Source organism: Sciurus vulgaris (assembly GCF_902686455.1).
Source record: "Sciurus vulgaris genome assembly, chromosome: 12".
Lineage (NCBI taxonomy): Eukaryota > Metazoa > Chordata > Mammalia > Rodentia > Sciuridae > Sciurus > Sciurus vulgaris.
Window position 1 is genome coordinate 6,325,719 of NC_136473.1, and position 25,852 is coordinate 6,351,570.

The following is a 25,852-nucleotide window of genomic DNA, read 5'->3' on the forward strand; positions in this document are numbered from 1 at the left end:
GGGGAAAAAATAATACATGTAAAAGACAAGTTATATAGTGAGATTTCTTTCCAAAGACAGTCGTGCCAGGCATTGAGGTAGTCACTGAGCTAAATTGGGGTAGGAGGGAGATGCTATATGATGCAAAAACCCTTAGGCTAGAAGGTAAGAGACCGGAAATGCAGGTGATAGTTCAGCTCTTCTGTGGCATAAAAAAAAAAAAGCCATGTCACCTTTCTGGATCCTTGCTCTTTATTAGTAAATTGAGGGTGTAAAATATTCTGATGTTCTGTTAACACAAAATAATAGCTTACGTCCTAGGTCTCCTTTGAAAATGTAAGGAAGTTCTCTGATATCGGTGAAGTCCATAATTTTTCCTTTTAACCACTGAACCTGAGTTATCAGCTCTTTTCCTTTTCCTTCACTTTCTTCCAAATACATCCTGCCTCATGTGTCTCTTTGTCTCCTTTATCCTGAACCTCCTTCAAGTCTTCCTCCTGTCTTGCCTGGAGAACGGCATAGGGGTCACCTGGCTTCCATTCTGGCCACACCAAAATACACTGTGTTCCCAGTCAGTCCTCTTGGGGAACTTCGTCGGATCCTGTTCATCTCCTGTTGGAGACCTGCTTAAACACTTCAGTTCCTTCCCCTGCATCTGGAATAAGCCCAAATGCTTCACCCTCACTTAGCAAATCTGATGGGTCTGCATTTTCTTTATACCTGCTTCCCCTGACTAAATTCCAGCCTCTCCCTCTCTCTCCCTCTCTGTCTCCCTCTCTCCCTCTCCTTGAATGCTTCTCTCTGCTCTTTCCCCTGGGCCTGACTGACTGCGCTCTGTCCCTGGCACTTGCCACCCCTGGGCCCTTTTCCGTGCAGTCTCCCTTGCCTCCCCCAGCTGCTCTCTTTGAGCCCTGTCCCAGGCACCCAGTGAAATTTCCTTTAAAAACTGGACGTTTTATTTTCCAAGGCAACTTAAAGTCCTCCTTGTCAACCACATCCCTGCCCATAAATGTAAAGGATTCGGGCGAGACGTGGAGGATGGTCCCACTCCTTTACCGATTGTTGTCCCCTCACCGGGGCCTGGTTGACGCTCCACAAGGCAGGGCCTCGGTGGGTTTTTTCCCTGCCCCAACCACACTGCACAGCCTTGTTAAATATTCATGGAATGAACGCGTTGGGCGTCAGAAAATGCCATGAGTTGAGAGTTCGAAGAAATTAAGCAGGACTCCTGGATGCCCCTGTCAAGTCTGTGATTTCAGTGGGAAAGGGAGAGAAGGAAAGATAAAAAAAAAGTTGAAAGGAAGTAAGGGACAGAGGAACAGCCAGCGGCACAGATAAAAGTTGACAGCAGTGAATCCTTAGGAGGGACCACTTCCAGGATCTCTGTTCCACGTCAGCCATTTCTGCTCTGTGCTTTGGGGTGACAGGGCTCAGTTCTGTGTAACTTACAGAGGTTTGTTGACTAAGTCTGGCACATTCGCAATCAGAAATGTTAAATGAAGGCTCAACACAGAAATAATGAATTACTGGGCTGCTAAGAGCGAAATTCTGTCTCTTTTCGCTGGGCCTGCTCATATTCCCTTATGCAAGGGTTTTCGTGCGTGTTAAGCTGATGTTCCAGATGCAGCCAGTGTGGAGATGCCCTGGAGCCAAGTGCAGCCGTGTGCGGGACTCTGCCTCCGAGCCCTGCACAGCCGACTCCAGCTTCAAGTCAACTGTCACGGTGATGATCCAGAGTGGCACATCGTGCTAACGTCTTCACAACGCTGGTGGGAAAATGAAAACCAGAAAAATGTCTTCTCTGTCAATGAAGTGATGTAGCCTCATGGTTAGATGATAGCAATTTGGGGGCTTTTTTGTTTTCTGACAATTGAGATTTGACAGCTGTTTATAAAATATTTACATTCTGATATCAGTCACATTGACAGCACGTTTGGGTCTTTGGAAGATGATAATTACATGTTAGGGAAAATGTTAAAAAAAAATTGAAGCTGATCTATTGAGGAGAAAAATCTTTTCTTAAAGTTGAACAAAGGAAGTGCATCCACTCTTTTAAAGGATACACTCATCATAAAAGTCAGAAGTAATAGATGCTGGTCTCATTGTAGAGGTCTTTCACCTCTTTCGTTAGATTGATTCCCAAGTATTTTATTTTTTTCAAGGCTTTTGTGAATGGGGTAGTTTCCCTAACTTCTCTTCTTCAACAAATGGTGCTGGGAAAACTGGTAATCCATATGCAACAGAATGAAACTAAATCCCTATCTCTCACCCTGCACAAAACTCAACTCAAAATGGATCAAGGACCTTGAAATCAGACCAGAGTCCCTGCATCTTATAGAAGAAAAAGTAGGTCCAAATCTTCAACTTGTTGGCTTAGGATCAGACTTCCTTAACAGGACTCCCATAGCACAAGATATAAAAGCTAGAATCAACCACTGGGATAGATTCAAACTAAAAACCTTTCTCTCAGCAAATGAAACTATCAGTAATGTGAAGAGAGAGCCTACAGAGTGGGAGAATATCTTTGCCACTCATACTTCAGATAGAGCACTAATTTCCAGAATATATAAAGAACCCAAAAAACTCTACACCAAGAATACAAGTACCCAATCAACAAATGGGCTAAGGAAATGAACAGACACTTCACAGAAGAAGATCTACAAGCAATCAACAGATGTATGAAAAAATGTTCAACTTCTCTAGTAATAAGAGAAATGCAAATCGAAACTACCCTAAGATTCCATCTCACCCCAATTAGAATGGCGATTATCAAAAATACAAGTGACAATAGGTATTGGCAAGGATGTGGGGGGAAAATTACACTCACGAATTGCTGGTGGGATTGCAAATTAGTGCAGCCACTCTGGAAAGCAGTATGGAGATTCTTAGAAAACTTGGAATGGAACCACCATTTGACCCAGCTATCCCACTCTTTGGCCTATACCCAAAGGACTTAAAATCAGCATACTACAGAGATACAGCCACATCAATGTTCATAGCTGTTTAATTCACAATAGCCAGATTGTGGAACCAACCTAGATGCCCCTCAATTGGTGAATGGATAAAGAAACTGTGATATATATATATATTATATATATATATATATATACATATACATACACACACACACACGCAATGGAATATTATTCAGCCATAAAGAATAATAAAATTATGGCATTTGCAGACAAATGGATGAAATTGGAGCGTATCATGCTAAGTGAGATAAGCCAATCTTTAAAAACTAAAGGACAAATGTTCTTGCTGATAAGCGGATGATGATACATAATGGGGGGTGGGAGGAAGGCAAGAATGGAGGAAGGAGGGACTGTATAGAGGTTTGGGAGGGGTGGGGGGGGGAATAACAGAATGAACCAAACACCATGTAAATGTATGATTACACAAATGGTATGGCTCTATTTCATGTACAGAGAAACAAGTTGTACCTCATTTGTTTACAATTTTAAAAAATAGCTTTCACTACACTTTACATTAAAAAAAAGTAGTAGATGTTTGTGACCCAGAGACATTCCACACGCAACATGTCAAAGAGCGGCCTTCCATACCCACCTCTCCTAGACACCCAGCTTTCCTTGGTCAGCTCTGTCTAGGTAGATCTGTGCTTCTCGCTGTTTTTCACTTTCCTATGCACATAGAAGTGGCAATATTTGTATGGTACATGAGTCAACTGAAGAGCATTTTTGGTGTATCTAGATGGAGTTTTATGAAAAAAATTCAATATATATTTTTGGTATTAAACAGAAGATAAAAAGTGTTGAGAAGAAGACAAAGTATTGAATTGATATAGAATGTTGAAATGCAATATTTTTACTTCCTTTGATGATCAGCATAAATTCACATAAACACTTTTTCTATCAGTTATATGAGAAAAGGTGGCTTATAACTTTCGGTCAGTGGTCTTATCCAAGTCTTGATGGTCACCAACTATGTGAGGCTTTGTAAGAACAATTAGATGACTGAGAATGCAAAGACCTCTTCTTAAGCTTCTTATGCTTTCCTCAGGGCATCCTAGTCGGACACATACGTGTACACACGTGGAGTGCAGTCTGCTCCATTGCAATCCCCAGTACTTCCTCTCTGCCTCCCCTCCTCCTCCACCGCCTCCCCTCCTCACTCTGCAGGGTAAAGAGCTCTTAGAGTCATGCAGGAGCTTCCTGTACTTGATAGCATGTTTTCATACCCTAACCGCTACCACTTGCTTTCATTGACAAATGTATTACGGAGCCTTCTGGCATTATGTGCATGACTTTAGAATCCGACCTAACTTTTTAGTATAAGGTATTACTTTTGAAATTTTAGGAAACCACATATCCTTTTATAGTCATCCTTCAGCACACAGCTTGGACCTCATTGAAAGGTTGTATCAGCTGCGAGTGGACTGAAGTGGACTTGGCCCTGATACCTATGTGAACAGGAGCGAAGTATAATTGGAAGAGGTCCCGTGTCCACCCCCTCCCCGCCCACCCTTCCCACCCTGGCACTGTTCCAGAACCTCGCCCTTGGAGTGCATATTCTGACACTCAGGCCCCAAATCCTAATACCCTCTCTCCCCAATGTCATGCCTGTCCTCTGGCCACCTATTGGGTCCAGGTGTGTAAGGGGAATGTGTCTTGTGAAAAGACTATTCCCTAGCTATGAGTGGAAGCTGAGTTTTTGAGCAGGGAATTCCAGGGAACTGGGTCTATGGAGTCTGGTCAAGAAAAAAAACCAAGCTCCTTGGACAGGGTCCTGGCCAGAGAAAGGCCAAGTGGGGCCTCTGACTCGGTGACGTTCAAGCATGAGTGTGTCTGCAGTTGCCTGCTAAATTCCAGACACCCATTTGAAAGAGCCGAGGTGGGCTTGCGTTTTCATGTCTCCCCAGATGAAGCTGAAACTGATGCTGATGATGAATAGAAATCCATAACGCAGAGGCCGAGGCGAAGTCCTCAAAGACCTCACCAGGAATCCCAGCCTGGCCTTCCGGCTCTCACTCTGGATTCTATACCCTGTCCCTTAGCAACGTGCATCTCTAGTTCTCTAGCTCCCAGCCTCTTCTTCCTGAAAGGCGGAAGCTCACTGTGGCTGGCACTGAGCTTGGTGGCTGTGTGGTAGAGTGCACCGTGGCTGTGCCCAGAGCATTATGGAAGGAGAGCAGGTGCCATCAGGTTTGTACCCTAGCTAGACCTGAGGCACAGCAGCAGATTCGACCAAGCTGTGCCTGCCTCTGAGGGCCGGTCCTCTATCCAGGTCCTGCTAGCTGGGAGCTGGGGATATTGGTGTTGCTCTTGTACATTGGGGACAGCGGCATGACCTGCAAGAAGCCCTATGATCAGGTTCCCAAGAGCACATGGAGTGGAGGCTGTTGATGGAGTAGTACTCTTGTGAATTTATAGAGAATAGGTTAAAAAGCAAAAGGAAACTTTTCAGAGATGACTCAAGTGAAAACAATGTATTTCAAATAAACTATGTATAAGCTTTCAGAGAGCATTTCAACTAGAAAGAAAAGGGGATCTCAATCAGGAAAAAACAGAAAATAAAATCAGAGAGAGCACTTTCAAATGAAAAGAATATTTGGAAAGGAGAACCTATGTTATGCTATACATAAGAAAATAGAATGTGAAAATACAAGATAATGTGGTTAGATTATCAAAATATATCACAGAATAATGTTTGCAATAAGAATAGCATCATCATAATGTGAACATCTGAAATAAAATAAACCTTATGGAATGGCTATAAAAATTGTAACAAAAGAGCAGCCGTAGGAAACCAGGAGTAATCAGGTGAAATAATCTATGTGATTACGTTCATTAAAATATAGGTTTGGCTCTATTGAGATTTCATCTCACTCCAGTCAGAATGGCAATTATCAAGAACACAAGCAACAATAAGTGCTGACAAGGATTTTGGGGAAAAGGCACACTCATACATTGCTGATGGGACTGCAAATTCGTGCAACCACTCTGGAAAGCAGTATGCAGATTCCTCAGAAAACTTGGAATTGAACCAACATTTGACCAAGTGATCCCACTCTTCGGTGTATGCCCAGAAGACTTAAAATCAGCATACTATAGTGACATACTATTGCTATAAACATCAATGTTTATAGCAGCTCAATTCACAATAGCTAAGCTATGGAACCAACCTAGGTACCCTTCAATAGATGAATGAATAAAGAAAACGTGGTACATATACACATGCATTATTACCAAGCCATAAAGAAGAATGAAATTATGGCATTTGCTGGTAAATGGATGGAACTGGAGGCTATCATGCTAAGTGAAATAAGCCAATCTCAACAAAGCAGTTAGGCTCTCTGATATGTGGACGCTGATTCACAATAGGCTGGGGTATGGGGGGAGCAGGAGGGGACCGGCGTGGAGTTTCACCGAATCGGACAGGGGATAACGAGGGGAAGGGAGGGAGAATGAGAATGGTAAAGATAGTAGAAGGAATGGGACCTGACTTTCCTAAGTTCACATACGAATACAAGACCAGTGAAACTCCACATCATGTTCAGCCACAAGAATGGGAAGTTATAGTCCATGTATGTGTGATACGTCAAAACACATTCTACTGTCATATATAACTAAAAAGAACAAATAAATTTAAAAATATGTATAGGTTTGGAATTCATAGGTGGTACCTTTTAACTAAAAGAGAGCTTTTGACACATTTCTATAACATGGAGAGATTAAAGTACACTCCAGGAAAATTGAGAGAGCTCTTAGGTTTACCATGGGAACCATCTGGAAATGGACTTGAAAATTAGAGACACAACCTTTGCACCAAACATCTTTCAGCACACGTGTGAGTGTAAGAAGAAGTGAATTCAAAGCACACAGAAGGATGTCTTAAAAGAGAGCTTCTAATATGATAAAAGGAAAAGTCTGAACATGTGTTATATTTACATTCCAGAGTATCAGAGGAAAAAAGAAAATTCAATTTGCACAGTGTCTTATTATCCTGAGACTGCAAACCCTATCCAATTTTAACAGGTCCTTTTAGCAAAATGGTTATTCAATACCTGCTGTCTGCACTTGAGAAAGAAATTTCAGATGACCTGTACTAATGCTTTAATATACAGCCTCTATCTTTGAAGGGTTGAAAATCCAGTATTGATAAGCTGTACACCTATTTTCAAAATGCTGTCAGTTTTTCCAATATGACACCAGATATTTGTGATGTAATCAAGTTGTCATGGTCTATTTCTTTAGCGTGTTGGAATTTTTTGATGCTTTTCACAGTGATAGACATAAATAAGCTTTTGGAAAATGCATTGTGGGGATGTTAATTGGCATGCCAATGTAGAATAAAAGGTGACTGTTAAATGGATTCAGGGACATAGGCATTCCCTTGATGAGAAATGGTTGACATGAGGATTTGTACAGGCAGAAGGAAACCAGAGGACTCTGCCAGGGCTCACAGCCATAAGGGGGATGTAAGCCACCGACTCACACAGTGCTGTCTGCTCACGGGGGAAGGAGACGTTGGGATGGGGAAGGGCAGGTGAGGCCGCATGAGAAGGACTTTGTATTTCTAGAGGAGCTTAGATTTTGTCTTAAAAGTAGCAGAATGCCACTGAAAGGGCGTGGCACAGGGGACTGGCACAAGGAAAATCAACCTGGCAACGACACCTGGAAGTAGATGGAATGTGGGTGTTTTAGTCGGTTTTCCGTCACTGTGACAAATTCCTGGGAGAAGCAACTTAAAGGAGGAAAGATGTATTTTGGATCATGGTCTCAGAGGTTTCAGTCCACGGTCACTTGGCCCTGTTGCTTTAGGCCTTTGGTGGGGCAGAACATCATGGTGGGCAGCACATGGCGGAGCAGAACTTCTCATCCCATGGTGGGCAGGAAACCAGGAGAAGTGAAGTGGGAACAGGATGTTGTCCCCAAGGGCACGCCTCCAAGGACCCACGCCCTTCACTTAAGAACCACTCCTACCATTTCCACCACCTCCTAACAGTCCACTCATCTATAGTCCGTCCGTGGATTAATCCACCAATGAGGTCAGAGTCCTCATGATCTAATCTTCTCCCCAGAGCCGCCCCTCTGAACACTGCCGCATTGGGGACTAAGCCTTCCAGATCCAAACCATAGCAGTGGTCACTTTTCTGGAAAAGAGGAGGTCAAGGTCTGAACAGGGAGAGCTATCAGCAGGAAGACATGGCCAAGAGTCTGGATCTTACTCCTTCCTCCCCATGCCAGTTTGCATTTGCCCTTTCCTGTGTTTTCACACTTTTTAGTGCTTCTGATTATCTGTCTTTTATGTGTGAATGCAAAGTGGATCCAAATCCTAAAGAAAAAGCAACCACCACCTCCTCCTGGATTCTCTGCTGATTCTTACCCACCTTTGCTTCCTTCCACCATCCATGACCCCATTACTCAGTTCCATTTCCTCGCCCTCCCTCCAAACCTCCACCACTGCCTCTGTTCTCACCACTTTGCTCTGCCATACTGCAATGTGTGCTGTGGTATGCACACTTCCCGAAGGGTGTGTATAGAGTATCATACCGCACAGCATCTTACACACACATACACAAACACATACACATTTGTATGTATTTTGATTATGAGTAGTGTGATGTTTATTACAGAAATGTTGGCAGTCATAGATGTTGTGCTCTGAATGTCTGTGTTCCCAACAAATTAATATGAAATGAGTATGCCAAAATCCTGATTTCCAATGCGACGATATTTGAAGATTGGGTCTTAGGGATGAGGACAGAGACCCGTGAGTGGGATTAGAGAGAGCTCTTATAAAATAGACTTAAAGGAGCTCATTCACCACATGCAGACTTAATAAAAAAGGCATCTTTTATGAACCAGGACATCTTGATCTTGGACTTCACAGCCTCCAGAACTGTGAGAAAGTTCTGTTGTTTATAAGCTACCTGGTTCCTGGTATTTTATTATAGAAGTCCAGACAGATTCTGACAATAGAAAAATCAGAGTCCAACTCAAAATGGATTAAAAATGGCATGGAAGGTGAGGAAGAGAAGCAGGTATATGGATGACTTCATAAGCAAGTTCCATCTTAAAAGGAAGCGGACAAATTGTAAGGCGGTGGTACTGATGGAAGAGGCAGGAGCAGGAACCTCATTAGGGCTTTTGAAACTAGGAGAGAGTGAAGCCTGTTTGTGAAGTGAAGGAAGGTGGGCCCCAAGGGATGGGCAAACTGATAATGGATGAAAGAAAGGGATGCTGCAGAAGCAGAGGCCTAGAGTGTCAGAGAAGGGACAACGGTAGTCTCGGCAGGTGCAGGGCAGGAGGCAGAGTCATGACATCCAGAAGGGTCAGAAGAGGAGGTGGCTCCCAGATGGTTATTACTTTTCTTTCCCTGACTGTGGTGGAGTGAGCAGCAGACACTGTGCTCCACTGAATTTAAGAAAGGTAATAAGATCCGTAGGGTGTACAAAGAAAGCTCCAAAGAACATAAGCCCAGCGCACAGTGGCCGAGCTCAGGGGCACTCTCCTAAGACAGATCTCTGTGTCCTGGCCCTGCCGTCTTCCCCGTCTGGTACACCCTCATCAGGAGAGATCAAGTGAGCAGGCAGCAGCATAGACACAGCCAGGCCCTGAACTTGGCTCCTGTGCTGGAACCCAGCTCTGCCAGTGGCCTGTGTGTGCATGTTGTCTGACAATGAGCCCTTCCAGCGTGGGCACTTCTGCCACGTGCAGCCTATAAAATATCCTTCTCCCAGGTAGTCAAACAGTGAAGGAGAATGTCAAGTTTGGAGGTTTGAGCCTCCTGTACATATGTTGTGCCCAGGAGTGGTAGCCGATATTATTTCACCTCTCTCACCCTTTCTGTCTACAAAATGGGGACAGTAATATAACTTGTCACTCAAGATTCCTGTAAGAATAAAAAAGAAATTGCATAAAAAGTTCCTAGTATACGCAGCTAAACATAAAGGAGAAGAAAATCGTTATGAGCATGTCAGGGCTGACTCCACTCTGCAGCGGCAGAAATTGGCAACTTTCCAAAGAGGGTTGGGACAGAGGAAGTGATTGCTGATAGGAAGACAAAAGTTTGAACTTAATCAGTAAGAGAATGGAGGCCAGTTAAAGCCAGACAATGTAGCCACAGACCAGTATTTCATTTGAAGCCAATAAATTTATTGAAAAGGGATTCATTTTCACTTCACTAAAGGTGAAGATAGATTTTTGTGGGTGTATGACCACATCTTACAACAAATATCTGAAGAGGCTAGCTGAATGTAATGAGATTTTATGTTGGGAAGTGACATTAATTACCACATCATATCACAGCATTGGGGCCAGTACACAAAACAAAGTTAGAACTGCATAAACTAGATTGAATCAACTAAATAAAATACTATTGTTTGTATCATCACACATATAACATAAAAATGAGTGTGTTAAAAATATATACATATATGAAATATATATTAAAAAATCAGGTGCTTCACATTCTATACAGAGCATAAGGAACAAAGGGGAATTCTGACCCAGGACCTGGCTCATAGTAGGCACCACACAGTGAAGGAAGAGTAAGTGAATGAATAGATCCAGTTCTGCAACTTGTGCAACTAATATGGAAGACCTCCATCCTAGGAAAAACAATCAACGTGTCCTCCTGGTTTATCAACAAATTTAATATAAATTACTGCTTCATGATGAGCAGCTAGGTTAATTAGGGAATTTTATATGAGCTGATGTGTCAAATTAAAAATCAGAGGCAGGACATTGTGAAAGTCAAGTGAAGTTAAATGTAGACAGAGCTGTGTTCCAGGGAGAAGGCAGGCTGTGGTGTGCGAGGATATCAGTAAGTATGAACTGAAATCCTATTGTATATGCTTCAGAATGAACATGTTCTTCTCAGAGAACAAGAAGAGCCTGGCTCAAAGCCAGAGGCATGGACACTCTGGGGTCCTCTCTCCTTGCTTCTTAGTTCCTAGCATGAGAGCTCTGGTGACTTGGTGACTCACTCCATCACTTTCAGGGACTCACTCCAGCACTCACAGTGTGGCCCCAGGACCACCAGCAGCAGCCCCTGGAAGCCTACTGGAAAAGCAGAAACTGAGACCCTAGTCCAGCCTTACAAGTGACACACAGATGCATGAAACTTCGAGAAGCCCTGGCATCAAAGTTACAAATGTGGGCTTTGAAGAACATGCCCCTTATTCCAAACCCCTTTCTACCTCAAGCGAGCTGGTTTTCCCATCTCTTTTCCCCATCTGTACTCCATAGCCCTAAGTGCCTCATAGATACCATTACGAGGGATAAATGAGATAGTTTCACACAAGGTGTTTATATGAGGGCCACCTTTCAGTAAGCATTCAATCAGTGTTAACTATTTTTGTTATTTCCTCCCTGCTGAGTAAGACAAAACAAAATAGTAAGGAAGAAGAGTTCTTGGTACTTTTTCTTTACTTTCTCTACTTTGTGTTCATTCTGAAAGAAAAAAAAAATCAGCTTCAAGCATGGACTTGAACATGGATCTAATGATCTCTCCGAGCTTTCTTCTGCACTCAGTGTTCCTTCTACTTCATCATGACGGACAAGTGCCTTAACCTCTCTGAACCTCATTTTCCTCCACAGCTCTCCCGCTTGGGAAAATCAAGTGGAATGGTCCATGAGATGGCATTCTGTCATTGTAAAGCGCTGTTTGGCAGAAGTTAGCTGACGGATTTCTCAATTCAAAACAATCATCTTCAGATGAGTGTCTACATAAATCTAAGACACTGAATTGCATCATTTATAACACATGGTGTAAATGACTGATAGAACCACCTCCCTCTTTCGTAGTGTAAAAGAAAAACCAGAGCTGCACATTAATAGGGTAAAAACAGATTTTAGTTAGAATCTATTGAAAAAGTGGGAAAGAGAGCTTGGTGTGGGACCGGCTCAGTTTCTAAAACAACATAGACAAGTGGGGATTCTTAGCCAAAGAACAAGGTGCAAACAGTGGAAGGAAACGTATTCTGTGAATGCCTCAGAGGTATTGGGATATTCTAGCTAAACAGATCTTCCAGGATTCCTGCTGAAGACAGGCAGGCCCAGTGGGGTAGACACCACCTGGGAGATGTGCAAATGAGAGATTTGGTCAGACTCAGAAGTGATCAGGTATCAGGAGTGGGGGCTTAGCAGTAAACTGACTTAGCAGGACTTGGTTAAAATGGCGTGACACAGACAGGCACAGATGTATAAAGGTCAAGGCCCCATTCAGAATAAAGTTCAGAGGAACTTGACTAGAGGAAGTCTTTGTCCCCAGAGAAAGGGAAGAGGGGGTCTTGCAGAAGGGAAAGAGGGGAAGTTGGTAGCCTCTTCACAGACAGACACCTCTGCGCATGGATCCCAAAGAATCTGTTTTTGAAAAATGTCTAGACTTCCAAGGGCTGTTTGAGCATTTTGGCTTTTACTTTAACCAACAGCATGAAAGAGGAAGCAATACGCTTAAAAAACAAGATAAAAATAAACAAAAACACAGTCAAGTTTCTGAGGAGAAAGAAAGGATGCACCCATTGGCTTTTGTGAAATGAGATTTTCAGATGTGGCCTTGGGAATGGACAAAATCTGGATGGGGAATTTCAGTCTTGTCAGAGGAAATAGCATGAGAAAAAGCAGGGCCAGAAAGGCATGCTGCTTGTGAAGGAAGGATAAAGAACTTTCTTTGGAACTTCAGAGAGTCCAGGGCTGGAGGGGCAATGAGGAAAGGGAGGTCAAAGTTGGGTTTTAAAGGACTCAGACTGTTCAATTCCTAATTTTCCTATGATGGGTAATCACGTATTGTTAAAATTGGGACCTGGGATAATTCATCAAATCTCTGATTTTAGGACATTTATCTAACATCCATGTGGGATTTGGATTAAGGCAGGAATAACTAGGGAGATTCAATCAAAGGAGCTATTTCCTAGTCCAGAAAAAGTCACAAGGCTGAAGCTGCTTTGGGGATGTAGTGGTCCCCGCTCCCTATCCATAGTCTTGCTTTCTATGGTGTGAGTTCCCTGTCATCAACTGCAGTTGGAAAATATTATATGGAAATTTTCAGAAAGAAACAATTCAGAAGTTTTTCATTGCATGCCATCTTGAGGAGCCTGTTGAAATCTCATGCCATCTTGCTCAATCCCGCCCTGCTCATGAATCCTCCCTTTTTCCAGCATATCAACCATGAACACTGCCTGCCCCAGGCTCACTCAGTAACAATCTTGAGTCTCAGATCAATAGGTGCAGCCCGGCAGTGCGTGTGTTCAGGTAACCTTTACTTAATCGTGGGTCCACAGGACAAGAGCAGCACAGCAGACGAGGTAGTGGGGCCTAGAACACTACAGAGCATGCTGGGAAAAGCGTAGTATACGTGGTGTAGCACTGTTTCTTTCCAAGAAATGGTGAATGAATGAAGTGGAAATGCTCATTAAGAAAAGGACAAACGAAGTCCACGAAACGTCATACTCAGTCTCTGAAATCTACTAGAAGTCTTGGAACTTGTGGGGACAGCGGTAAGGGACTACTAAACTGGAATGGAAGGGAAGGGAACATTTGGAACAAATGCCTTTCTGACAGGTTCACATTGACTCTTCTATGTCAGCAAGAAGCCTCAGTCTTACAGGAAAATGAAAACCATTCACCTCATATTGGGCAATGATCTTGCCAAGTTACATCTTTACATAAATATATATATATATATATATATATACATACATATATATGTATATATATATATATTTTTTTTTTTTTTAATTCAAGTTGGTGTGAGTGGAAGTGCAAATGCACTAGTCACTTGTTCTATTTTTGTATCCCTGTGCAGGGAAAAAGAAAAAGGAAGACTTCTATTCATGTGTCATACCCTGAGACTTATGGTAGTTTGCTAATTATAAGTTCTATTGTCTTGGTCTCAAAAGGAACTCAAGAGCTGAACCAAGTATAGTAAGGTCTCCCAGACCCTAGTCATTACACAGCTGCAAAATTTGTAGCCAAAATGTCAGCCTGCCTTAGTATTTTTGTAGGCCAAAAGGCCAAGCGAAGAAAGTTGAACTGTTTTCTTATAAAAATTTGCAAGATCTAACAATAGAGCTCAAGATGGCACTGGAAGCTTCCATCTCTTCCTGGGCCTCCTGGACTCTTGCACTGGGTTTTTCCATGGCTTGAACAGGAGATAATCTTATTTTCATCTTCTTCTGCCTTTCTCGCAAAATCCGTCAAGCTCCATGGTTTCATAGTGCTCCAAAATAAAGCTACTTTGGGGTATTGTGCACAGGACTGTGAGCTGGCTAGCTCTTTGGTCTGATTCTTTCCATCACAGTTGAGTTGCCTTATCTCACTTTCTCTCAGAACTTGGAGTCTACCTCTCTAAAGGGATTTCCTTAACCTCACAATCAGCCATAATATTAATATGTGCAATCTGGGATTGCTTCTCTGTGTAGACAATCCCTACTCTTTTTAAATGCTTCCCAAGTAATATGAAATAAGCAACTGATGCTGTTAAAATTGCCCTTTTTGTAAAAATAAATACAAAGAAAATGCAAAGCAAAGAAGTGGTAAAAAAAATTTGGTGTCAGAGGTTATGAGTAGATTTTTAAATTATTTATTATTTTTTCACATCCTTTGTGAACTATCCTACTTACAAGAGTTTAGAATGCTATTAAAATATCTTTCTCTAACCAGAGTAGCCTTACTTTATTACTTCTGTGTATTCTTTCTAAAAGACATATTTCTTAAAATCCGTTGATGCGTTGTATACACCAAAGAGTCATTGTCTTCTATATCAGTGTCTCTCAAAATTTGAATTTCAAAGTGCTTTAGGAGACTGATATGGAGTTTGAATGTTTGGTTTTGCAAACAAGGGTCATCATCAAAGGCAGCTAATCTTTGCTATCAACATTTCTATGAAAAAGAAATCTGATGCCCCATTACACAGGTGTGATGGACCTTGTCTTAGAGTTAAAAAGGACTTTCTCGACAAAGGCCAACAGGGGTATTTGCACAAACACTTAGGTATGGTGCATTCCTATGGGTATACGCCATTTCAGATACCGAAAAAGCCTACGTAATGACGGTATATTGCACAGAATTGTTTCGGAGTCACCTGTTTGACAGTGGAACAAGAAGAGAAGCTGTAATACTAAACATGCCCTCCTGCTCTTCCATCTCTGCCAGTGAAAAATGATCCAGTTTTTCATGAGCACATTGAGGAAGATGGAAACAGTACTATGATGCTAGTGCCATGGATTTGGAATGTTCCTGAGAAGCTGGGAGATAGCAAGGTCAAAGGAAACACCTGCCAACGTGTTTCTCCTGCAGCACCTGGCTCTAAGAAGCTGGCCCAGCCAGTTAGACCCAGCAGTCTTGACCCCTGACCGCTCACTCAGAAGTCAGAGCTCACCTGACCTGTCCCAGGTTTGGGATGAGAACAGTGCTAGGAGCCACCACCTTCCTTAACTGCCTTTTTATACTCTGAATTTTTTTTTCCTCCACCAGAAATGTATTTTAGGCACTAAATCTCATGATCAAACATCTTTAATGTGTTTCTGATTCTGTGATTTGAAATATGAACAGGCAGGTCATTGAATCGAAGAAAATATTCACATTGGTAGGTTGCCTTTCAAAAGAAAAGGAAATCACATTAGTAACATTGTTCATCTGTAGTGCCCATGGTTACTTTGTTGGCATTGTTGATCCTGAATGTAATTAGCAAATCCACTTCATTCCTTCACCATTCGTTCTACCCTGTTGGGATGGCTACGACATCACCAGGCAAAAGGGATCCTTAGCTCCATTACCGTCTTACTGGGAACCCTGTCCTATATTGGTCCAGAACACAGAAAATTGACTGAATGTATGTTCTCAGCGCTCCCAAGGATGGGACCAGACAAGTGCAATTCCAACGTGCATGGAAGAGAAGAGAACTTTATTCACTGCTTATGTAACTGAGACCTTGCTTTCATGCCCACTGAAACAGGAAGTTCAGATAGCTGTCATTTGCAAAGGTCATTGGTGATCTCTAAAAGGCAACTCCTTGGCTGCTGTCTGCTTTAATTGTATAGATCACTGTTCTCCCTATGGTATTGTATTTTTCAGTCTAGCAGTATGGTATCTCTCAGCCTCTTACATCCTTCTTCCTTTCTGCATTTACCGAGTCACATACATTTCAAGCTCTGGACTAAGCTCTTCTTAGAAGCTTCCATAGACCAGGCAAGCAATCTTTCAGGGTTTTAAAAAACTATTTACCGAGGTATTACTGTATTCCAGATAAGATGCAGGGTGGTTAATAGTAATGATAATAATAGACTAATATTTCTTGAAGACGTTGCATGTCAGATACTCTACCTAGCTCTCTGTTTCCATTGGCTTCTTGTAAGTACTCAGTGAGCTAGATAGTAAAAAGGTGGGTGGTTGCCCAGGGCTAGCGGGGAGAGAGCAATGCATAGGTGGAACACAGGGTATTTTTAGGACCATGAAACAGCTATGTATGATGCTGCAGTCATGAATACATAGCGCACATTTGTCAAAATCCACAGAGTGAACAATGCAAGGTGTCAACCCCAATTTAAACTATGGGTTTTAATTAATAACAATGCATCAGCCTTTGTTCATTATTTATAACAAGAATGCCACATTTATGGTAGATGCTATTAATAAGGGAAACACTAAGTGTGGGATGGGGGCTGGGGAGGACAGAATATATAGAAATTCTCTGTGGTTTCTGCTCAACTTTTTCTATAAGCCCAAAACTCCTATAAAAAATAAAGTCTACTAATTACAAGAGACTAGAATAGATGTAAGCATCACTGAGATGCATTGTGTGAATATTATTCCAGGAAATACCCCTTTCAGTTTTAGATAGTCATGCAGGGATGTGTGCACATTCACGCACACACACGAGTGCCCTAGGTTTCAATATAAATACATGTGTGAACATGTATGCAATATTTCAAAATACCCCTACATCCATATCTTACTGCAGAGAAGTAAGTTTGAGAGCCACAACACCTATTTGCCTGCTGATTTAAAAGCTGTCTAGAATTCTAGCAATGATTGTAAACCTACCCAGCACGAGTAGAAATAGTCTTCCATCCACAGACTTCAGTGGGTAGAGCGGGGGAGTGGAGCAGTGTGCCTGTGTTCCAGAAAGGTGGCGCATGATATTCGTAGCATACTTCATGAAGGCCTTTCACAGTGGGAAACAGTGAAATTAACCAGAATGTTTTTGGTCAGGACAGTGTTCAGAGTTCCCAACTGGGTGTGGTAGAACTATATTCCAGTTTAGATAACATTGGGAGTACCTCGATTGTTCTTTTTAGCATAGCACAACTGAATTATGGCCTCAAAACAATATCAGGTCCAGTATGTAGGAAATTCTTGAAGAAACCCTTGAATGTATGAACCATGTTTACTTCGTTCCCACTATTGTCCCCAGCCTTGTCCAAGATAGGAACTCAATCAATACAAGTCTAGTTTTTGATTGACTCAAGTTCCTAGTTTTTTGCTGTAGTCATTTATAAAGGCCTGAGTGTATATCTGGGGAAAATATCTGGGGAAACAGAGTTCTTCACTGGAAGGCCACTCTGTCCTGGTGCCAGGGCCCTTCCGGACTCAGGTTGGAAGGGGCAGGTCTGTCTTCTGTCTGCTCTCCTGCCTCCCAAATTCTGCTCCCTGTTTTTCCCTGATCCACCCCCTTCTTTGCAGGTCACCATGACAGCTTTGACTCTACTTCAGCCACTTAAAAGAGTTCGTCTCTTCTGTAACTCAAAAGTTAACCCACTGATTTCTGTCAAGTGTGCTAAGCCCCTGAATCCTCAGAATTCTGTTTCAACACGCTCAGTTCTCCTTGTTATGTGTCCCTGGAAAGATAGATGAAAGATAGATGTTGCTGTGACAAACACCAAAGGGCACCTCACCAAATACCAATGCTGTATAGTTAGTGGAATGAATCACAAGAAAAAGCAAGACCATGCAATAGAAATTCATTTTCAGTGTATTACCCAATTATATTCAGACATATTTGTATTTTTAAGGCAGAATAAAACTAGACCTGTACATATTGGAGTTTCAAGGAAACAGTAAGCTGGATTTGAACAATGCCACAAAACTCTTAAATTTTGTACAAATTGAATCTAAATATTTTGCACTTTGTTAATTATAGCACCCAACCATCAATATTTCATAAGAGACTTAAAAATACAGACTCCTGGGCCTGACCTTAGTCCTCCTCAAGTGCAGTCTCTACAGATGGTCCCGGAAGTCCATCCCTGTAAAGAAATTCTGATGATTTTGCTTGGTTAGGGAACCAGTCGGACAAGCTCTTAGCCGGTAAGATTTAAATATCAAGACAATTTTCTAAAATACAACACTAAAAGAAAAAGAGAACTAATAATCCAACATACTTACTTTCCAATATTCATTTTTTTTTTTTTTTTTTTTTTTTTTTCTGAGATGGAGGAAATGATCTCCTTTGTCTCTTTGGAAGAAGGGTCTGTGGGTTTGGAAAGTTATTTCTCCCTCCCTCCTCTCGAGTCTCTCCCCTGAATGTGGCCCCTTTCCTTCCTTGGAGTCCCTTGTGGAGAAGCCTCTAGATTCCCCTTCTGGGGCAGCAGCACCTGTCCAGCCCCTCAGGTCCACCCTGACTGAGGCTCCTGCCTCTCCCTCCTGTCTGATCTGGGCTTCCCTTCTGAGAGGTCCTCTGCTCATTCTCCAGCATGGCGGGTCATAAGTGAGGAATTGGCCTTGAAGATGAGGCCTGTATTCAGCGTGGGCAGCCTGGCTTCTCAGCCCTCTTGTTGTGGACATCTCACGATGGCCTTGCTAAGAGTTCCCTCTCTCTCTCTCTGCCCTGAATCCTATACGTTGACTTTCAAACCACTCCTGGATGCCCCGTCTCCCACTGTCCCCAGCAGCCTTGAACTCGCAGGCCTGACCACCCAGCCCCTGCCACAGACCTGTCCCCACCTGCCCCTTCTCTCAGCAAACCCTCTCAGACTTCGGGTCGGGTGTTCTTTCTTGACCTTCTGTCAGTGGTTCTCAGAATCCTCATTCTTCACCTCCTCCAGCTGTTTTCTGGGTTTGCCCCTGGACTTTGCTTTTGCCGCTCGGGCCTCCTGACACAGTTACCCCGACGCTGAGTTTCCTGCCTCTCCCGTGGATACTCTCATTTCTTTCTACTTCACATCTCTCTTCTCCTTTCACTCTCTTAGCTGGGAGACAGGTAGGCCCTCTCCATATTTTGATCAATTTGTGTGTGTCACTAACTGCTCGTCGGTGTCAGCCACCCTCACAACAGCCCAGCGTCTCTCAGACAAATCTATTTACTCTCCTCCCCAAAAGTCACACACATACACCCGATGCACAGATGCATTTCCTTTCCCTGTTGATCTCTGAGGAATTACTGCTCCCCTGGTCCCGTGGTCTCATAAAGCATGTGAGTCGTCTCCCATTGTCCTTTGAGGAGTCTGGGTAAGCGTTCTCTGCATGATGCTCTTTGGCACCTGTCCCTTACATCCACCCCTCTCTCGTCATCCCTGCCTGTTGCCATGTGCTACCTCAAGTGCCATCGAGCCCTTGTCTTCTTTCCTGCTTCCCATGATAACTCTACCCCAACACTCTGGGTTAAGGGCTGAGTGCCACTCACCGGTCTGACAGGTCGTTAGCTGGGTCCATGGTGTAAAGCATTAGAACTTCAGGAGGAAACTGAAGCACAGAGTGAGGATGTCACTCCTTCACTGTGGTGTCCCTCTGCATGCCCACCTCCTCTAGGGCCTTTGCAGTCCAACTTCCTGGGTCTGCTCTGCTCTGGCTTCCACAGGTTTCCCTGCCATTCCAAGGCCTGCATCCCCTTGTCTCCAAAACTTTCCTGCCAGAACCATGCTTAGCTCCCCAGGACCTAACTCGAATGAACTTTCATTCCTGTCTTATGCTCCCTTCCCAGGACTGATGGGAGCGGAACTCACTGTCTCTGTGTCTTGTCCCTTTGGAAGTCTACCACAGGCCCCTGTGTCTTCTGTAGACTCCAGCCACCCAATTTCATTAGAACTTATTACTGCTTGGAAATGCTCTTTCTTCATTACAGGTCAAATGTACTCTCAGTATTTGATTTGGCCTCTCCTCTCCAGTCTCCTGCCCTTTACATCTTAGAGCATTATTTCCAGGGACAGTTTACTGAAAACCATCTCTGTTGCTTCTATGCTAAGCTTCTCAACAGTTCTGCCTCATCCAGTGTAAAGTCCAAATCCTGAAGACCGGTGTCCTGGAAGCACTTCCCTCCTCTGCCATGTTGAATTGCACTCCTCTATCAAGTTCCGGCTGACCTTCCACAAACCGTTTCCTTCCCCGTTTATCCTGAGGAGTCTGTGCCTTTCCCACGCCCTGCAGCACTTGCTGCCCAAGTCACACTTTATAGATTAGCCAGGTAGGTGGATGGAAGGACATATAGATCCATAATATCTACATATGTACATGGATATGAAACTATATCATTGCACTTATGGTGTGATTGTTTTTTCCCAAAAGATAACATGTACTTCTGAAAACAGGGATGATCCACACTTACATATCCCACAAAGACTAATGTGTGGTGTCTTTTACCCGAGATACTTTCAATGATTAAACAGAGGACATGTCAGAGAACAAACAAATGGGACATGTCTCTATTCCAACAATCTTTCTGGTCCTTGTTCTACAGCCAGACTCTGTTCCTTGTACCTCTTTAAGGTTTTATTCTAAAGGTGAGACATTTAACAAGAAGATAATAGAATTCAAAGGAATGTGTCCAAAAGAAACAGTTCTGCAGTAGTAGAATTTTGCATTGCAGGGACCCTTAACTATTCTGAGCCTTTGCTGTTCTAGACTCACATTAAAATGAATTTCCAGCTTGTCCAGAATGTGCTGTTTTCTGGAGAGCAGAATTCTAACTCATCCCATCAACCTACAGTTGCAGAAGCTTACGTTCATGTTGGTAATTGGGATAGGCTTTTGGTCCATACTTGCTCATCAGAAAGACAGTTTGGGGTCTCATTCAGGCAAAGAATGGACAGTTCTAGAAATAATAGGATTGGGGGAAATGCCATACTCCATTTTATTCAGCAGTTAGAAACTGGAAAGTACATTAATTTCTCTAAAGGGCATCCCTGCCTACATAGTTGAACACAACCTTCTGCACCCTTAATTAATTTCTATTCTGACACTTCATCTTGAGCTTCAGTCTCACTCAAAACTCTATGTGTCCTCGCCAGCAAGGAGCCTGATGACACTTGGTGTCTGGTCAGGAGCAGGCTCAGCTCTTCTGGACACAAACCCGACTCATGTGACTGGGAGCTGGGAGCCAGCTTTCCCAGAAGGAAGGCAAGAATTCCAATGCCTTTAAAGGGAAAAGGAGGGCAAAAATAATTAGGCCCAATTACCTTTCCCTTTTCAATTTTCTCTGCTCTCCCTTGCTTTGTCTTCACAGTGTTGAATTGGTTTCTTTGTTCTGTCTTTTGCAGACAACTTGTGGAGTGGACTTGCTCTGTGTTTCTCTACATGTTATTTCATTTGTTCCAAAAAGGGATTTATTACTGCAAGCCAGACCTTATCTTTTTTTTTAAATTATTTTCTGGATACATTGCTAAGAGTGTTAAAATTCATTCTTGTTTAACATAAAGAACTAAATAGATCCTCAAATTATTCAGACTGGAGCCTACGCACACGTACAGGTGGCTTCACTCCGTCCCTTCCCCTGAAGTAGTTGTGCATTTGACAGCCCCACACATCAGGACCTGGCTGTTCACCTCCTGGTGACACCCGGTATTTGTTTTGACTTCAGCCATTCGTGTGGGTGGGTGATGGAATCTTATTGCAGTTTTTGTGTTCATTTCCCTAATGCCTTTTGTTGGTGGGAGTGGGGGTTAAACACCCTTTTCATGGCTTTTCTGGACTCTTCCAACCCTGGCCACCATTCCTTCATCTCGCAAGGCAGCCAACCTGAGCTCTTCCTTGCCCGCTTTGCCCACACTCCTTGGAAACACAAAGCCCAGATGTTGGCTCCCGTCTCTCCTCCAGCACAGCCCTGTGCCGCCTGAGTCCAGGCCCTCAAACAGTGATTTCATAGGTTTCCTACAGTTTTCTAGGTTTTCTTTCAGGGTGGGAGGCAGGTTACATTCTGTCCTGTTACTCCAGCATGACTGTAACTGAAAATCCAAGTCCATTTTTTTCTTTTTTTTCTTTTTTTTCTTTTTTTTTTTGGTGCATTATAATTATACATGATGATGGGACTGGTCGTTACGTATTTGTACATGCACACAAATGACAATATCATTTGGTCTGCTTTGCTCCCCAGTGCCTCCCTGTCCCTCCCCTCCTCTCTCCTCCTGGTCCCTTGCCCTCCTCATCTCCCTTAGATCTTCAGGAGACTCCCCCCCCCTTGCTTTTCCTCACTCCCTTCCATGTATGAGAAAAACGTAGGATCCTTGACTTTCTGGATTTGAATTTGACTTTTTTTCACTTAGCATGATCTCTCAAGTTTCATCCAGGGCTGGGGAGATAGCTCAGCTGGTAGAGTGCTTGCCTTGCAAGCACAAGGCCCTGAGTTCGATCCCCAGTACCACAAAAAAAAAAAAAAAAAAAAAAAGTTTCATCCATTTATTACAAATAACATAATTTAATTTTTCTTTATGGCTGAATAAAACTCTATGGTGTATGTGTACCACATATTCATTGTCTCTTCACCCCTTGACAGAAGATTAGTTGGACTCTTGTGAATTGTGCTGCTATAAACCTGGGTGTGCATGGACCACTGTTGTCTGCTGACTTTACTTCTTTAGGATAAATACCAAGGAGTGATATAGCTGAGTCAGACAGTGGTTGCATGTTAGGTTTTGGAAAAAAAAAAAATCTGTCTAGGTTTTTTTGGTTTGTTTATTGAGAGCCAAACCTGGAAGGCTCAAGTCAGACTGGAAGGAAGGAGACTCTTCAGCTGGGTACAGCTGGGCTCCCTCTCTGCTGCGAAGAGAAACCACACCAAGAGAAGGTAGAAACGCTCCTCGTGGAGTTTGGGGAATTCTGTCAAATGAGTGTGTCAGTGAAGGAGAGGACGCCAAGCAGTCTGAAGGGCGCCACCAAAATCCCCCACTTGAAGTTTTATCCCAGGGAATGGAGAGGTTGCTAGCAAAAATAATGTACCAAGATGTGAAGTTATTTCACGTTGTGGTGAACTTGGGAGTCCAGCTGGGTGTCAGTGGGCACACAGGAAGTCCTCACTGTCCCTGTGCTGGGTCTTGGCTTCTCTGCTGGCACCTACTAGCCCTCCCACTCCAGATTTCTTGATGAATCGTCCATTCAAGTTCTTTTCCTACGAAGATTTCTGCTCCCCCTCTTTCTCATTGCCAAACTGACATTCAGAAGGACCAATGCTGGACTACTCTAGAGACCTGGTCTCTGGGAAGCAAGTGCACAGTTAGACCGCAGGTCACTGAGGTAAGATCTGTTGACCCCAAGAATTTACTCATGCGTTCACCATGAGTTAGAAGCAAACATTTTCCAGAAACTACTTACATTAGAGTACTGTGACCGGTCCAATTTCTCTTTTAAATGCCTCATCAAAAGATTTCCCCTGAAAGCTGTTTCTTGAAACATTTTGGTTTATTTGTCAGCTTCTTTGGTTTCAGATAATACTTCAGCTCAATCTTCTATCTATTAAATCCTGCCCAAGAGCAATCAGCTTGCTTCCTGGGGTGACAAGGACAGTCTGGGAAGCGACTGTAGGACAAGATGATTGCTGGAAGGCGAACATCAGATGTGCTGCCATTTGGACTTGGTCTTGGGTAGGGGTCTGTTTTCTAGGCTTTATTGCTCATTGTCACCTGGAAGTTGGTTTCCATCTCCAGGGGATTTGTTGCAGGAACTTCCTCTTTAAGCAATCTCTCTTCTTTAAAGCCAAAATAATACTTAATATGTTATAAGGTAACAGACAGCCTCTCACGGTCATGAGGTTTCTCGATTGGAAAAGCATTGAAAATCTAAACTTCTATCTTCTTTCACGAGGCAGAGCAATTTGGGGTCCACCTAAAGATTTTCTAGTCTCTCACCTTCATGATGAGAAACTGGATGGAGAAAGAATCATCTAGGCAGTTATGCTTCTGGAGTTCAAAAGGAAAGAGGGAAGGGGAAGAAGAGCCCTCCCTGTGATCTTTCCAGCTTTGGAGCTGTGCCTCTCATTCTCTGGGGAATCCTGGGGGGACCTTCAGGTGTTTTATTTTTCTTACATAAGTAAGCCTCTGCCTGTGTCATAGACAAGGCTTCTTCACTTCTGCCTTGCATGCCTGTGACTGGGCCACACACTCCCCATCCTACGTGTTGCAAGTGAGCACCAGCCTCCTTTGCCATCTGAGCAACAAAGACCGGCTCCTTCTTACCTGCATCAAGCCCAAGTGACATCAGTAAAGCTACTGAGGGGCCCAGGAGTTCAGAGTGGGAGACCCGGCGTCAGCAAGGGGCTCCTCTGGGACAGTGAAATCTGCAAGGGATTCGACGTTCTGGGTTCCCACACAATGACCAGCCTTCCCACTGTGGAAATGGACAGTCCACAGTGGCCAGCCATGTCTTCCACATGGCCATCACTGAAACTCACAGGGTGAAAACAGGCAGACCTACTGAGCATCTCACTTGCGTTCATGGAAGGAAGCGGGTGGAGGAAGCAGCTCCACCATGCCTGAGCCCGCCCTGTGACTCACAGCAGGCACTTGCTGCATGGAGGAGGACCGTGGCTGTAATGGCCACAGCACATTCTTCATGGTGCTGAATGCCCTTCTCCAGGAACCAAGGCACCATGGCCTCCTGTGGCAGAGGAGGGCTGCCTTGAGCTCTAGCCCTGGTGGGTACACATTGCCCTGTGGCCCTGGGCTTGACCTGGCTTCCCCTGACACATGGTGGAGGTAAGGTGTCGCCATCCCGCCTCACCAAGACTGTGGGGCCAGAGTGAGGCAATGTGTGCACAGCATTTCACAAAGTTTCAAACTCTGTAAATTCCTTGGGCGTGTGCTCCGTTTGTGTTCTGAGGCTGATCTGCAGCCATTTAACTGTAGACTAAAGTCCTGCCATTGCAGGTTCTTACATTGGGTTTCTGGTCCTCATTCTGAGGTGCGCTAAGGCAGCTCTCAGAACCTGCCCACCTCCTCGCAGCTTCCTGCACTCCAGCATGCTGCCTAGTTTCCTTCTCCTCCCTCCCCACCCGTCTCTCCTACCCCACGTTCCACACTCGGCTTCAAGACTCTCTACTCTGTGGCGTCAATGCCTTCCCCTCTCTGTACCTTGGACAGGCCATTACTTAGTGCTCCACACCTGACCTGCGATCACCTATGTCCTGCTTGACTAGACTAGGTCTTTTTGAGGACAGACCAAGTCCTTTGTGTTCTATGCTCAGTGACTATTGAATGAATGATAAGTCAAATACTGGTTGCCTTGAAATAAACTAAATTAGTAAGGTGAGTGGTTCTTAAGTTACTTGCTATAAAACTTAGGAGAGAAACTCACCTCACAGTTAGCTCTGTCTTAGTCTGTTTTGTGCTGCTATAACAAAAATGCTGCAGACTGAACAACTTGATGGGCAGAAATTTATTAGCTCACAGATCTGGAGGCTGGAAAGTCCAAGACAGGCCATCAGTGCCTGCTGAGGACCTTCCTGCTTCTTCATCACATGGCAGAAGACAGCCAGCTGTATGATCACAAGGAAGAAGGCCTGAGGGTGAGAGAGGGAAAGTGGGAGGAGGGGCACAAACTCACCCTTTTATTTCAGCATTGTGAAGAGCCCTCATGACATCATTACCTGATCACCCATTGAAGGACCTGCCTCCCAATAGGACAAAAGTCCTGTCATAGCAATGACATTACAATAGCAATGACATTCCCAAGTGCATTTTGGAAGAGAAACATGCAGATCTTAACTT

The 25,852-nt window shown here is 43.6% G+C and overlaps 1 protein-coding gene across 4 annotated transcripts in view; it reads left to right on the forward strand.

The window, feature by feature from the left end:
* Positions 1-25,852, forward strand: part of CHRM3 (cholinergic receptor muscarinic 3) — a 481,613-nt gene that overhangs the window by 205,250 nt on the left and 250,511 nt on the right. The window lies entirely within an intron of this gene.